Source organism: Podarcis liolepis (genome assembly GCF_965112155.1).
Source record: "Podarcis liolepis genome assembly, chromosome: 11".
NCBI lineage: Eukaryota > Metazoa > Chordata > Lepidosauria > Squamata > Lacertidae > Podarcis > Podarcis liolepis.
In genome coordinates, this window is record NC_139565.1 from 42,047,291 (window position 1) to 42,061,050 (window position 13,760).

At 45.8% G+C, this 13,760-nt stretch overlaps 1 long non-coding RNA gene across 1 annotated transcript; it reads right to left on the bottom strand.

Annotated features, from left to right (window-relative positions):
- Positions 1 to 5,888: 5,888 nt before the first annotated feature.
- LOC310688763 lies at positions 5,889 to 9,865 on the bottom strand. The gene is made up of 3 exons (XR_014517156.1): positions 8,715 to 9,865; positions 6,867 to 8,327; positions 5,889 to 6,534 (listed from the first exon to the last, which is right to left on the bottom strand). It is a non-coding gene; the product is annotated as an uncharacterized lncRNA (long non-coding RNA).
- Positions 9,866 to 13,760: the final 3,895 nt, after the last annotated feature.

The following is a 13,760-nucleotide window of genomic DNA, read 5'->3' on the forward strand; positions in this document are numbered from 1 at the left end:
TAATGATAATAATGCACCTGTTTAGACTTGATTGACTGCAGATCCCTAGCATATGTCCTAGCGTATGTTCACTGTTTGTTGAAGGATGCTCACCTGTCACTCACTCTTTGTATGCTGAATGCGTTGGGGTAGAGATGGCATAGAGAAAAGTGTGTGAGTGAATGATACAGGCAGGGGCACAGGTGTATATACTGGTCAACGCTGGCAGAGAAAAAACAAGTTCTGTGTAAAATAGGCAGCAATTCTTCTCCTATGCATGCAAGCTATGCTGGAAGATAAGAGAAACCAAAGCTGGAACAGGAATGTCACCTGGCACTAGGCCGTCTTCCTTTCCCATCATGGGCGGGTGTGCTGCATTTTTAAAAACGAGTTCTTCTTTAATGGGGCTCTGCTTTGTCATTTCTAAGGCTGGTGCTCTCAAAACTGTGATATCATGCTTTCTGATAGTTATGAGCCAGCCAAGGGGAGGGGAGAACCATATGCGTAAGAAATTCTGGAGAACCTTTACCAACCGGGATTGGTGCTAGCAGGTGATATGGGCCAGTGGTGTGACAGCCGTTTCTTCTAATGACAAACTCAAGTTGCTCTGTGCCAATCCGCTTTGGAACAGGTTGTTAGCCTTTTGGAGCGAGAGGGGGAGCTTTTAACTCTTCAAGGTCCACATGCTAGGGATGAGTGTTTGGATCTCATGTCCCCCTACTCAGCTGATCCATGCATATTGAGTTATTGTCCCTACCCTGGCTCATCAAATGATCAATCTGATGAGCAGGGAGGTGGAAACTGGCATCTCCATGCTGCTGGTCTACACGGGTTAAAGGTTTAAACCCAAATCGAACCGTTGGGGGTGGGAATCATGCAGAGCATGGAGAAAATGGAACCCAGGGTCGTGCAACAAAGCTTAGTGGTGGAAGATTGGGGAGAGATTAAAGGAAGGACTTCCTCACACAGAACACAGTTGAACTCTGGGATTTGTTTGCACAAGACATAGCGATAGCCACCTGTTATGTACTGAGTTGAATAGGATCCAAAATGCAGCATTCTGATTGGTCCTAGAACAATGCAGCAGTATGATTGGTCCGCAAGAGCCACGCAATCCAGCTCCAGGTGGAAGTGAATCCACAACCTGATTGGCCTACAGGAGAATCCCGGAATTAGCCAATCACGTGCAGCCCATTGTGTAAAATAATATATACAAAGCAGATATTGTGGGGGAACTTCCATTTCCTCCTCACCACTATGAGCTGAATAAAGAGCATGAAATCCACTCCGAGTATATTTCACCACCAAAAAAACAGCTTAGCTAAAATAGTGGAGGATGAGGCTGTTAGAGAATCACATGGGGAGAGTGTTGTTGTGCTTGCAGGCTTCCGATTGGCAACTGGTTGGCCATCTGAGAAGAAGATACTGCACTAGGTGGGCCTTTGGCCTGATCCAGACTTCAGCATTTTGTCACAGCTTCCATGTGCCACTTCCATTCTGCTCATGGGCTCATCTTCGAAGAGCTATGTGGGATAGCTAACCCACTCCGAGGCAATTTTTTTTTTTTTTGCAAGGAAGATGTTTTTCACAGGATGAAAAGTCACCCCAAAAGTACCAGATGTTAATTCTGGAATCACTCCAGGCTCTACCAGAGCAGCTCCTTCCAGTCCACTGCCCTGGAAAAGGGTGCCAGAATAGGCTGCAAATGTCAAAAATAGATAGATGTTGTGATGTCTGCCTTGTGTTCTTCCGCGCACAGAAACCAGTGTGTTACTTGCGACAGCCTCACTGCAATTCCCCTCCCCTTTTACTCCCTAGCTTAAATTGCATTTCCCTCAGGGAACAAAACTAAAAGGTTTTAGTTGTTGACAAGACCATCATACGGCTTCTTCTTTTTTTACCCCCGTTCAGATGACACTCTATCAGTGTGTTATTATCTGCAGCAATGACATGGAAAATAGCTTGAAAGATGACAGCTGGGATTTGCTAGAGACCAGGACTATGAGCCTAGAGCACAAGGCTTTGAGAGCAAGCAAAATGTTTTCTTCTAGCACCATGTTGAAATGCCTTGCCTTCATATTGTCCGAAGAACTGCATTTGGGGACTGTTTAAGGGGCTGGGGGAAAGTATGAAAAGGTATTGAGGGCATAAATCTTCATTTTGATAGATCAAGCATTGTGTAATTTAACCCATTGTTCACATTACATCAACGTGTAAGAGTCATTCTTATCTGGCCATCTAGTCTCAAGATCAACACATAAATCCTAGTAGGCGTTCCTTATAATCCTGGCTCACTGAAGCAGGAAGTAAGGTGGCAACTCTGTTCTGCAACTGGCTGTAACACTTTGGAATATAGGTGGAAGGTCACATGGGGCAATGCTTCCCCACTGGGGAGAAAAAAAATCCCTAGAACATGCAGGGCTGAGGCAGGTGCCTCGAGGGGTAGAACCCCCAAGGGGAGGAACCCCTACAGGCAACCCACCCACCCTGCTGCCTCCTCAGCTGGCAGAAAAGCGGTTGTGGCAATGGCTTCCAGCAAGATCTCATGAGATCTTGCTGAAATCTCACAAGATCTTGTGCACTCTGTGGCCGCGACCACACAAACCAGGTAAAAGAGGCTGGGGGGGGGGAGGGCAGGGGCTGCTTCAGCAACAAGGCAGCACCTCCCCATTTTACTTCTGATGGTGAAATGTGATATACCACGCCCAGAGTACACGAGACAGAAGAGTAGGCCAGAAAGCTGCAGTTTGAAGTGGTGCAGTCTAGGATTATAAATGATGCGGTCACATACCTGAATGCCTGCCTTACCTGTACAAAAAGTGCACCAAACGCTATTTCCTCATTTAGACCCAAATGTACCTAGATAAATGGTTTGACTAGGGTGGGTTGAGTATATTTGGCCTCCAAACAGGCTAATCAGGAAAATTTTATACAAAGGCTCTATGATTGTGTTGAAATAATCTTTTAGCCTGCCAGAGACCTTGCAGTGCATTAATATGTAAATTGGGGTGAAGTGTTATATCAAGAGTACTCTGCAGTCATCTATTTTTGCGCATCTGATTTATGCCTCTTTTTGAATGAGCCACTTTGTCTTTCAGCCATTTAATGCAAAAGGAGAGCAAATGCCATCTATAATTCCTCCAATAGGCAGCGAGCGATACAAATTGAAAACAAGCTTCCAATGACATGGAAAACCCATATTGTTATATCAAAGGATGGTTAGATAGAAGCCATTACTTAACGTCTGTGTTGATTTCTATCAAACACAAATGACCTGTAAGACAGTTTGTTCTGATCACAGTCTCTATTATATATTTGTTCACAAAAGAAGCCGGATGGATCAAAGATTGATTATACCCTGTCAAAATTATTTTCCAGGTAAATTTCCATGGGGATGTTCAACTGACAAAATCATTGCAAGGAATTTCCTCTCTGACAATGGTCCTAGCTTTAAGTTTTAAACAAAACCAGTCAGATTACTGGAGAGAATATTGAATTTATTATGAAACACTTTCTACAATTGAATTTCATTTTCTATTTGTTCCTGTAAGCTGTGACAGGCAGCCTATCTCAGCCTTCATTCCCTAGAGGCAGATAGCCAACGTAGATCAGCTAAGCCCCTTCCCTACTGCACAAGCTGAGGCAAGATTTGCCATGTTGTAGGGGAGATGGGGAAGCTCTGGAGGTAGCTCACACCTTGATAGGCACATCTCCCATCTTCAAGGTATCAAGATCCCTTCCTTAAAGTACGGGGCCCATCCTGTGATTGCCTGGGCCTGTCGCTCAAAGTCACCTGGGCATGAAAGACCATAAGGTAAAGGGACCCCTGACCATCAGGTCCAGTCGTGACCGACTCTGGGGTTGCAGCGCTCATCTCGTTTTAATGGCCAAGGGAGCCGGCGTACAGCTTCCGGGTCATGTGGCCAGCATGACTAAGCTGCTTCTGGCGAACCAGAGCAGCACACGGAAACGCCGTTTACCTTCCCGCCAGAGCGGTACCTATTTATCTACTTGCACTTTGATGTGCTTTTGAACTGCTAGGTTGGCAGGAGCAGGGACCGAGCAACGGGAGCTCACTCTGTTGCAGGGATTTGAACCGCCGACCTTTCGATCGGCAAGTCCTAGGCTCTGTGGGTTAACCCACAGCGCCACCCGCGTCCCTATGAAAGACCATAAACATCAACAAATGTGGCTCTCTGGACCATTCTCTCTCTGAACTCTGCCCACTTTCACCCATGACAACACCCACCTTTGTATGCGGCCCCTGGAAGGTTGCCCCAAAGAAACGTGGCTCTTGGGCTGGAATGGTTCCCTGTCTCTGTTTTAGTGGGAGGATGGTATAAAATATTTCAAACCCATCAATACTTGGGGCCCTCCTCTGCCCTCCCCAATGCTAGGCAAGCAGCTGCTTTGCAGGGAAGATGCACCTGAGTGTCTCTGTATCTGTCAGTCAAGCTATTCTACCTGCCATCTGCAGTGCTCTGTGCGCAGCTCAGGGAGCAGGGACTTCGCGTAGCTTTTCCCTTGGATTCCGTATCTCTCTGAACAGGGACATGGCAGAATAATGTAAATTATCAGCATCCTGTTTCTGACTGGGAAAAGCATTCAAAGAACTTATCGTCACAGCACTGTGGTTGCCATGGCTACTAGGTCACCATGCTAGAAATTCACCCAGTCTAACCATATGTAATGATCTGCCATGACCGCCCAGTGTGGTGGTGATGGTGGCTGTTCGATATTGTCTTTTACTTTGCCGCTGTGGTGGATTTCTTTAAAGCTAAACGGTGCCCATTTTTGAGCTTCTTAGGTGCGGTTTGCCAACTGGCCAGCAGAAATGGCCTAGTCTACTCCTGAGCCTTCAAGAGGAGCTGGATCTGTAGAAATGAGCAGGTAAAGCTTGGGTTTTTTTTGTTTTGCTGCATGGAGGTCAGTGTTATTACCTGCTGATCTCAGATCAAGCTGCTGCTGAAATCACACAAACAGGGTAAACCTTGTTCTCATGGTACAGGTCCCTCCTTATAGCAGCCAAGAATAATTCCATCAAATTGCATGAATGACAGGAATCGCTTTTCACCTGAGACTCTCTGCCAGTGGTGGATTTATGGCTGTGCAGCAGTGCACATGAGCTGAGCTGAGGGGGCACAGTCTCAAAGCCGAGTTAGCGCTTTTCCAGCTTTGGGAAGGAGGTGGGAGGGCTCTAGGACCCTGCCAGGGCCCTTGTGCCTCCTTCTCAAAGTTGGGTGCCTCCTTACCTGCCTTTGGGTGAGGCGCCAAATTTTGGCCATGCACAGGGCACCATAGTACTCAAGTCCGCCACTGCTTTCTGCCCTATCTTGGAAGACACTGGAAGATGCCTTAGAGTAGTTTCAGACTATTTGTTTAGCTCTCCAAGTATTGTCTATTCAACTTGGCTGGGCTCTGACTGAGGTCTTCCCTGCTGTCTTCTGTCCAATGCTCTTTCTAAACACACTGTCTACATAAGAACATAAAAAGAGAGTGCTGGATCAGGCCAGTGGCCCATCTAGTCCAACATCCTGTTCTCACAGTGGCCAACCATATACAGTGGTACCTCGGGTTACATACGCTTCAGGTTACATACGCTTCAGGTTACAGACTCTGCTAACCCAGAAATAGTACCTCGGGTTAAGAACTTTGCTTCAGGATGAGAACAGAAATCATGCTCTGGTGGTGCAGCGACAGCTGGAGGCCCCATTAGCTACAGTGGTGCTTCAGGTTAAGAATGGACTTCTGGAACGAATTAATTACTTAACCCAAGGTACTACTGTACATGTCAGGGAATGGGCAGAGGAGGAACGGTGAAGACCTCCTCCCCATCCTGACTCTTCCAGGGAGGAAGAGGAGGAGGAGGAGGAGGAGGAAGACAGTATGGATTTACAACAGGGGTTTGAGGGAGGTAGCAGCTCAGAGGCAGATGAGGGGGAAAGCTGGAAAATCACAGGAACAACACCCAGCTGACACGTTGTCATTAGAAAGCATTCCAGACACTCCATCTCCTAGTACCTGGTGAGCCTTAAAAGTAGGAGAGCAAAGAGCTCAAAGACAAAGAACACGTAGCAGCACCCGTAGAGGAGATGATGAGACTGACGAATGAGGAAGTGGGAGAGACAGGGAGTGGAGATTCACTCAGGGCGACACCATTATCCAAGAGGCTGGGTTCTATAGCCTCGCTCTGTAAAGATTGAAATAAAAAAGGATGGTAGGAAACTTTTCCTTGTCTCTAAACTTTCCTGGGCAACCAGCTGGGAGTTGCTGACAGCATCCTGACAATACCTGAGGGAAACCAGCAAACAGGACATGAGCACAAAAACATTCTCCCCTCTCATGGTTTCCAGCAACTGGTATTCAGAGGCATACTGTCTCTGATAGTGAAGATAGGCCCTAAACTGTAATTTACTCACTTCTTTTGTTAAACTGGCTCTTTCTGCAAAGCTAAAGTTGCCAGAACTTCCCTGCTGTCTTTGGCTCAAGCCTCCTTTAAAAGGAAAAAGGAGCAGGGAAATGGGTGTTGCAGTCTCCTCATCCTTTTCTGTCACGCTGTGGGTTAAACCACTGAGCCTAGGACTTGCTGATCAGAAGGTAGGCGGTTCGAATCCCTGTGACGGGGTGAGCTCCCGTTGCTCGGTCCGTGCTCCTGCCAACCTAGCAGTTCGAAAGCATGTCAAAGTGCAAGTAGATAAATAGGTACCGCTCTGGCGGGAAGGTAAACGGGGTTTCCGTGCGCTGCTCTGGTTTGCCAGAAGCGGCTTAGTCATGCTGGCCACATGACCCGGAAGCTACACGCCGGCTCCCTTGGCCAATAAAGTGAGATGAGCGCTGCAACCCCAGAGTCGGTCACAACTGGACCTAATGGTCAGGGGTCCCTTTACGTAATGAACTACCACAGAACAAAAGGTCCCACTAAGACAGGGGTGGGGAACCTGTGGCCCTCCAGATGTTGGCCTCAAACTCCTCCCACCCAGCCAATATGGCCTATGGCTAGGGAAGTGCATCTAGTTTGCCTCAGACTCCAACAAGAAAGTACTTCTGTACAGAAGTAAAGGATCCTCTCTGAAAGAATCTCAATAAAAGTACCAGGTAATGTTTTGCTTATGTTCATGTGAGTACAGACACTGTCTTCAGTTGCTTTCCTAATGAAGATGCATAGTCTCTCCCCTTCTTCTGTGAAGCATTGTGCAATCTCTCCTGTGAATCAGCCCTATCAGCTCCTCCTGTTTACATTGTCCTTTGAAGCTCTTGCAAGAGGTTTCACAAGGGATTTGCTGTACCCATATACCTCCTGCAGTGGCTTAGCACAAGGGCTGCACAGAAATCCCTACATGCATCAAAAGGAGGAGGGGGAAAAACATCATTCTGTGTTTGGAAGGCTGGTAGACTCAGGCTCAAAGCTCATTATCTAACTTGTTTACTCTGTGAAAAGGAATCACATGTCAAAGCAAAAGCTTATTCTCCCCCCCCCTCTTTCCAGTGCAAGTCTATGCATGTTTACTCAGAAGTAAGTCTTGCTGCGTTCAGGGGGGACTTACTTCCCAGTAAGCATTTTGAGGATTGCCATATGCGAATGTATTTTTCGACCCCATTTTAATTAATTAGGAAATGCATTCTCTTAAGGGCACGGATTCCAGAAATCCATTCCAAACTCAATTTAAGAAGAAAGCATAATTAATTGCCACTCACCCACTGCCAATATCATCTGTAAATCTAGATACATTAATAATCTGAACCTTTCCCCACTGCTGATACCTAGACCACAGCCTAATACTGACAGTCATATACCATGGCCACATTTTTGGTAGCCCTCAAAGAAAATATTGTTTAAATGCTCTGCAAATCCTTGATTGGTAAGATGTTCCAGATGTGGTGTTTATCAGACTTTTGATTTCCCTTTGGGAAAGAGATTGTTTTTAGTGGAGAGATATGTGTTATTTTGCAATGTTTGGTTTAAGCATTATGTTTTGGTTTTAGAAACATTTTTACCCTGCTCTTTAGCTGAAGAAGACTCTTGGAGGGCTGCCCCCCTACCCTCAGGATTACAACACAAAAGACATGACACAAAAGGAAAAGGGCTTGGTAAGGCAAGCGCAAATGCTAGTTATTTGTACCTCACACAACAACCAACTGGAATGGAAACAGTTCAAACCTTTGTTGAGGAACCTGATTGTTATGGGGCATTGTTGCATATTTATTAGCATGAGCCCACTCTGAGCACAGTTACTACAGGAAAAGGGTATATACCGGTAAATAAAACTTTTTTTGACTAGCCCAACATTGTCCATTCCAACTGGCAGCATCTTTTGTCTCCAGTCAATGTTTTTTCTTGGACCAGTAACCTGAGTTCCTTTTACTGGTGATGCTATTAAAAAGGTAAAGGGACCCCTGACCATTAGGTCCAGTCGTGACTGACTCTGGGGTTGCAGAGCTCACCTCGCTTTAATGGCCAAGGGAGCCGGCGTACAGCTTCCGGGTCATGTGGCCAGCATGACTAAGCCGCTTCTGGCGAACCAGAGCAGTGCACAGAAACACCGTTTACCTTCCTGCCGAAGTGGTACCTATTTATCTACTTGCACTTTGACGTGCTTTCGAACTGCTAGGTTGGCAGGAGCAGGGACCGAGCAACGGGAGCTCACCCCGTCGTGGGGATTCAAACCACCGACCTTCTGATTGGCAAGCCCTAGGCTCTGTGGTTTAACCCACAGTGCCACCCGCGTCCCTGTAACCTGAGTTCCTTTTACCGGTGATGCTAGAGATGACCTTATTAATGCAAAGAATGTACCATTGAACTATGGGCCCTCCCTTCAGAAGACAAGAGCTGCTGACTATCTGAGCACAATCAAACCATCTAAACAACCAGTTCGGCAGCAAGTCAGTACTTTTAAGAAAATGGGTAGCTAGCTGGGAGGGACTGTCTTTCTATCCACCGCATGGGCTAGTTCAGGACTGCACATTGCAACATCTATTCTCTCTGACATTGACTCTATGACCAACTCTTCAGTTCCTACTAAATTGGCTCTTTCCTTGTGGACATCTCTCTCTGCACTTCTGATCTCCTGGAAAAAAGTTCGGTGGCATTTAAGTCTCCCACCTTTGTGTTTCTATCTGGAGCAATAAAACAGCACAACCAACACTTGAGAAATAGCTGCTTGGCCTCACCTTCTTTCCCTCCACACTAATCTCTCTGGCTCTTGACAACTAAATCAGCAGCAATTCCAGTCCCAAGTCTCTAAAAGAGACAAACTCTTATCGCAAGCAACTGCAAAACTGGAATGGAAAATCTGGAGAAAGGAATCTGGTGCACAGATAAATTTCTCTGGGCCCCTTCACACATTACATGTTTAGGTATGCTATAAACTGCTGAGAGATTCTCTCCCCTCTCAAAAAGAATTATAAAGTGATGATATATCATCACCATCATCATCTAAATATATGAATATTTCATTGTGGATTGTTTTCTCAAAGGTATTCAGTGTTAATGAAGGCAGCTGTCCATAGACCTAGTTATACTATATGGCAGTCCCACCCTCAGCAGATGGCTGTATCTTCTATACTGTACTAATCACAGGTTTTCTTTTCGTATGTCGCTGGGGAGAAAACCCCACCATTTAATAGGGCCCTCTGGGATAGAACTACCTATCAGGTAACCAACACGCAGAACCTAAGCAACTCTCTTCAGAACATCAGTTTCTAATTGCATCCTCAGATCTCTCTTCCATTTCCAAGTACTAAGGCTGCAATCCTAACTCTACTTACTTGGGAGTAGCCCCATTGAATTGAATAGGACATACTTGAATACACATGGCTTAGGGTTGTGCTGTAGTCAAACATATCCATTTCAAGTCAGTGTAGAACAGCTGGAAGTTACACATTTCCTCATCTGGCAGAACAAAAATATAAGGATTTTGATATTAACATGGGTTGCTATGTATTCAACCTATTTTTTAAAAAGGTCCAGTTGTGGATTGTATTCTTCCATTCATTTTAATACAGCCAGTGTGAGGGGTTCTTGCATTGAAATGAGCAGAAGGTGCATAGAATACTTTGCCTGGTTACTTGCACCCAGGGATAACAGCAAAAGCAATCTGGTGCTTTTGAAAATCACAAACAATTTCTATTTCTTCTGCCCATCTTGTTTCTAAGCAACTGCAAACATGACCCCATTTGCTTGGCAGGTACTGTTGATCATTAGGTATTTTGCCCTTCAATTCATTCTCAATTGCTCATTAACCATAATCGTTAATGGGCCACTCAGTTTCACTCCTACGTTATCCAGGAAGATTAAACACTCTCACATGCAAAATGTTTGTTGTTCAGCAAATTATTTTTACTCACTCTAGATTTCGATGTGTTTGAGAAGGAAGGTAAAAACAACCAAAGAAAAGTGTATATAAAAGTGATTGATTACCCCAATTTTTCATTTTTTATTTTAAAAACCATTAAACAATCTGGAAGATCAGGCAATGACAGGTAAGAGTGATGATCTGTGTTGCTTTCATCTAGCTTAGCAACTTCCCTGGAGATGCAGGTCGGAAGTGTGTAAATAAAGCCTCTGTCTTCCTTTCCCACACAGAATCACATTTGCATAGTCTCCTCAAGAGTTTGGAATTAAACTAAAAAAAATAAAAAAAAAATCGGTCCCTTACATTTTAAGGTTTTGAGAAAAAGGAAATCTGTAAAGCAGATTTTTTTTTAAAAAAAAAACACAATTTATGGGGAAGCTTGTTTTGAGGTAAACAACTTCCCCCTTTTTTGTGTGTATTATGATACAATTTTTATTGTATTTCTATTGCAGAACCAATTGCAAAATATTTTCTTGACTTTAAACACAATACAAAGTTTTAAAAGAAAAACTGATTCTTGGGAGTCTATAACACAAATGAACTGTTCACCAGTACAGAATAATATGACAGACAAGCTGGACCAGGTAAATGGTTCTGATTTAGATTTTCACCAATAACCTAGTTGCGTCTGTGCACTCTTGAGTCATGCCCATTAGTTGCAAGCCACTTGTATTTTGTACAACAAAGCAAAAATAGAGAAAAAGAGAAAGGGGACGGAAAAGAGGGGTTACTTGGTGACAAATGCCAAGCTGCATCATAAACCACTCTTCCATGTGTTGCATCATTTGTATAATCAATAAAGCTATACCTAATGGCAACCTTTAGAATCTATTTGCTAGGCAATTGTGTTCCCTGTGTTGAAATCTAGTGCTCATGTGGTGGGTGGTTTAACCACAAGAGCAAGGAGACATACCGTATTTTTCGCCCTATAGGACGCACCTAGATTTGGGGGGGGGGGAATAAAGGGGAAAAAATTTATTTCCCCCTCCCCGAGGCGCGGGGCCCCCAGAACAGGACCCAGAGCGATGCCGAAGCTGCGTGCAGCTTTGGCATGGCTCTGGGAGCTTGCGGGGCTGGAGGAGGGGGAAGCCCTCCGCCAGCCTTCTAACCAAGTCGGGGGACAGCGGGAAAGGCGCGCTGCGCCTCCCGCTGTCTCCCGAGTTTGCGGGGCTGGCGACGGGGAGGAGCAGGCTTCTCCCCCCGCCAGCCTTCTAACCAAGTCGGGGGACAGCGGGAAAGGCGCGCTGTGCCTCCCCGCTGTCTCCCGAGTTTGTGGGTCTGGTGGTGGGGCTCTCCTGAAGCCTGGAGAACGAGAGGGGTCGGTGCCCTCTTGCTCTCCAGGCTTCAGCGAAAGCCTGCATTCGCCCCATAGGACGCACACACATTTCCCCTTCATTTTTGGAGGGGGAAAAGTGCGTCCTATAGGGCGAAAAATACGGTACATACCAGCAAGTAGTGGGGACTGGGCCATTAGGGTGAAGGAGGCACTGCCCCACCAACCTCAGCAAGCTACAACTTGCTTGCTTTCTTACTTAAAACCAGGGATTGGCACTGCCTGACAGCTTCCTGCTCCTTAATCTTTGTGTTGTCATAAAACACAGCAGGGCTGAGGATGAGAGCAAAACTAGAATTAGTTGGCTGTGCCTGCTTCTGGCTCCACCTGGTGTCGAGCTCCTTGCCTTCCACCCCTTCATAGAATCACAGAATTATAAGAGTTGGAATCTCAACTCAAGCACACAGGACAGAGGACCATTCAACCTCTGCTTTACACCCTCCACGGAAGAAGAGTTCACAACCTCCTGAGGGAGACTGTCCCACTGTCAAACAGCTCTTCCTGTCAGAAAGCTCTTCCTGATGTTTAGATGGAATCTCCTTTCTTGTAACTTGAAGCCATTGGTTCGAGTCCTAGCCTCCATAGAAGGAGAAAACAAGCTCCCTCCATCTTCCATGTGACAGCCCTTCAAATATTTGAAGATGGCTATCACATCTCTGGTGGGACGCGGGTGGCGCTGTGGGTTAAACCACTGAGCCTAGGACTTGCTGATCAGAAGGTCAGCGGTTCAAATCTCCGTGACGGGGTGAGCTCCCATTGCTCGGTCCCTGCTCCTGCCAACCTAGCAGTTCGAAAGCACGTCAAAGTGCAAGTAGATAAATAGGTACCGCTCCAGCGGGAAGGTAAACGGTGTTTCCGTGCGCTGCTCTGGTTCGCCAGAAGCGGCTTAGTCATGCTGGCCACATGACCCAGAAGCTGTAGGCCGGCTCCCTCGGCCAATAAAGCGAGATGAGCGCCGCAACCCCAGAGTCGGCCACGACTGGACCTAATGGTCAGGGGTCCCTTTACCTTTTTATCATATCTCTTCTTAGACTTCCTGGCTAAACATACCCAGCTCCCTCAACCATTCCTCATAAGGCTTGGTTTCCAGACCCTTAATCATCTTGGTCGCTCTCCTCTGCACACGTTCCAGCTTGTCAATATCCTTCTTAAATTGTGGTGCCCAGAAATTGGCACCTTATTCTAGGTGTGGTCTGACCATCAGTCTCAATAGACGCCAGCCACCTCTGCTAGCAAGCTGAACATTGGTTGAGTCTGGCCACACAATTAATGGACCATGCACCATTTTGCTTTAAAAGTGGCATATGTGCACTTATTGATCATTTAAACATTCATCCTCCAGGGTCTCTTTTTTAAAACACTGAAAATATTGAAAAAGACGTAAATTAAAATGGCCACAAAACATTTGAGGGGATTGAAGGAGAGGTGTTAATAATGTCACTACTGGCAATGGTCAGTTGAGGCCTTCCACATCCAACGGGCCCAGTTCTGCTGAACCGTATTGCAAACTTGCAAAGATGGGTTTTCAGAGATTACAAATGGCAGAGCTGGGTTTATACCAGAGGTGAAGAACGTGCTGCACTTTCTCCTTAAACACTTCATCTGTCTTCCTTCCACCCAAAAAAATAGATCAAAAGCTCAATGGCCATACCAAATTAGTTACCAAGTAAGAATTGTTGCTGCTTTCCCCAGTTTTTGCATCAGCACTCCTGGTGTCCAATTAAGCGCTAGTCTGAGGCCACACATCCATTTCTCACAGGTCAGCAAGCAGCTGTGAGATGACAACTTCTGGACATTAAACAACTTGGCTTGGATTTGATCTGACGCCTCCCAGGTAGAAAGCTTTATATGTCCAATTACTGCTGCCAAAGCTCAGTCAAATGAAATGAGGAGAGGGTGTTTTAGGGTGACAGAATATAATGATCTATCACCCAATTTCACCAGCTTCCCCGAAGTTCTGTTTCTGTCTTTCCAGACAGCACAGAGCTTTCTATCTTTTAAAACCAAGGTAGCCATAGCTTTGAATGGTATTTTCTTGGAGAGGCAATATTATTGCTCTATAAATGTGAGATTTGATGAAAGAGACGATGCAATCA